We start from the raw sequence: 2,220 nt of genomic DNA, 5'->3' as shown, positions 1-2,220 counted from the left end.
CGTCACAGTCAATGGCAGGAGTAGCGGGGACAACAGAGGTGCTTTGCTCCTCCCTGCTGGGCTGGAACTTGCTTCTCAGGGGAGGAGATGGGAACTACCCCCGGCTATACAGGGAAGACGCAGGGGTGCTGAGGGCCACCCAGGGGGAGGGAGTGCTGCAGATGGCAGCAAAGTGAGGGCACACCCAAGGAGGTTACAGATGCCCCTGAAGCTAGCCCCCCTGCACATTTCAAGTACCAGCCTAAAGGATTCCCTCTTTCTTTTTTTTATTATTAAATCATAACTGTGTACATTAATGCATTTATGGGGTACAATGTGCTGACTTTATATACAATTTGGAATGCTTGCATCAAACTCATTAACATAGCCTTCGCCTCACTTAATTGTTGCGTTAAGTCATTTATACTCTACTCTTAATAGATTTGACATGGACCCTTGCGATATGCACCATGGGTGAGGTCCCGCGATTACCCTCCCTCCCCCGGGCCTCCCTTCTCCCCTCCCTGTCCTCTTCCTTCCCTTTCTCTGGGCTATAGTTGTGTTTTATCATTCGTATGAAAGTGTGGGCGGTGTGGGTGATTATACGTTGGTTTCATAATAGTACTGAGTACACTGGATACTTTTTTTTTTTGTACTTTTTGTACTTTTTGAACCCACCACCTCTGGTATATGGGGCCAGTGCCCTACTCCTTTGAGCCACAGGAGCGGCCCTACACTGGATACTTTTTCTTCCAATCTGGAGACACTTTACTAAGATGAGTCTCCCTTTTTCCTGAAGCCAGTTTGAATGGCATCACTTTCAACACAAATGTGTACACTGCACAGGCATTTTCTTTTCTGGAGAAATGGTTTCTCCATTTTGCAGTTGAAAAATTTGCAACCCAGAAGACCCGAAGGCACATTTCTGCCCCGACGTTCTGTGTGAGCTGACTTCCGAGGCCACAGCAATGCCTGGCAAAGCTCGCTGGGGGCTGAGGCTCCCACCACCAGTGTGGGTCTTTTGTAGCCATTTCACTGATTTGAAATGCACACGGTGGAAACAGAAAGGGAAGGAAATGAACAGGCCTGATACCAGGAGCACTGAGCCCGACCCTCACTTCTCGCTAGCAGAGAATTTAAATTTCCCCAAACAGAGATAAATGAGGAATAAGAAACAGGTGACGGTTCACAAATTTGCGCATCATCCTTGCACAGGGGCCACCCTAATCTTCTCTGTATTGTTCTGATTTTAGTATATGTGCTGCCAAAGCCAGCACAAAACATTTCAAATGGAATATAAAACCAGCACATTGTACCCCAAGATTGCATTAATGCACACAGCTATGATTTAATAAAAAAGAAAAGAAAAGAAAAGAAACAGGAGATGGTCTGGACTCCTTCCATCTGGAGTTCTTATTTCCCCTTGAGCCCCAGTGAGCATCATTTCTTCATTCATTCCTTTGGCAAATGCTTTCCGAGAACTGGCGTGTGCCTGGGCTCCTGGGACACACGGTGCTGGAGGACGCCTGGTCCTGGCCCTTGCGGGTGAAGACACACCCGGAGGAGGCGTCCTCTGACCCCACACTAAGCTCAGACGCTGATAAACGCTGTGAATAAAGGAAAGAAACATGGGGGGGGGGAGCAGATTCCCCGGGGTCATGGTCTGTTTTCAAGAGGAAGTCACCAACCTGCTCGGAGCTGAGCCGTATGAGACAAAATGTCATCAGGCAGAGAAAGAACTGGAAAATGAGAGGCCCGTGAAGGCCAGAGGGGGCTGAGGCTGGCGGTTTGAGGGTCAGAGACAAGGCCAGAGCTCTCATTTCTGGCATGGTGAGTTAGATACATGGAACAAACATCTTGATGAACATCGCAGAATAAAATTCTAAGTCTTCAAATTAACAAATATTTTTTAGTCTCGAAAGTAAAAATCAACACAAAACAACAACAAAACAACTTAGAAGTATGGACCTCAGTGGAAACGGAAATTAGGGGCTTGAGTGGAGCTTCATGCAAGTCACTCCTCCCCGATGACACCGGCTAACCGGGTGGACTGAGGGTGGGAGATCAGCTTCCACGGCTCCAGGAGGTCACGGCTCCACGGGGGTCACGGTTTCACAGGGGCCACGACTTCATGGGGGCCACAGCAGGGCGAGGGAATGAAGCCAGGAGCAGGGTGCCTGCTCCCAAGGAAACCAATAGAACTCCTGTGTAAGCCAATAAAACTCCTCTGTGGCTCAGAGG

At 48.6% G+C, this 2,220-nt stretch overlaps 1 non-coding gene across 1 annotated transcript; it reads right to left on the bottom strand.

Moving 5' to 3' along the window:
• Window positions 1–1,149: 1,149 nt before the first annotated feature.
• Window positions 1,150–1,256, bottom strand: LOC128574314 (U6 spliceosomal RNA). The gene has a single exon (XR_008376691.1). It is a non-coding gene; the product is annotated as a U6 spliceosomal RNA (small nuclear RNA).
• Window positions 1,257–2,220: the final 964 nt, after the last annotated feature.

This window comes from Nycticebus coucang, chromosome 21 (assembly GCF_027406575.1).
Source record: "Nycticebus coucang isolate mNycCou1 chromosome 21, mNycCou1.pri, whole genome shotgun sequence".
Taxonomy (NCBI): Eukaryota; Metazoa; Chordata; class Mammalia; order Primates; family Lorisidae; genus Nycticebus; species Nycticebus coucang.
Note: the sequence above shows the minus strand (reverse complement) of the source record. Positions and strands in the feature narration are given on the sequence as shown.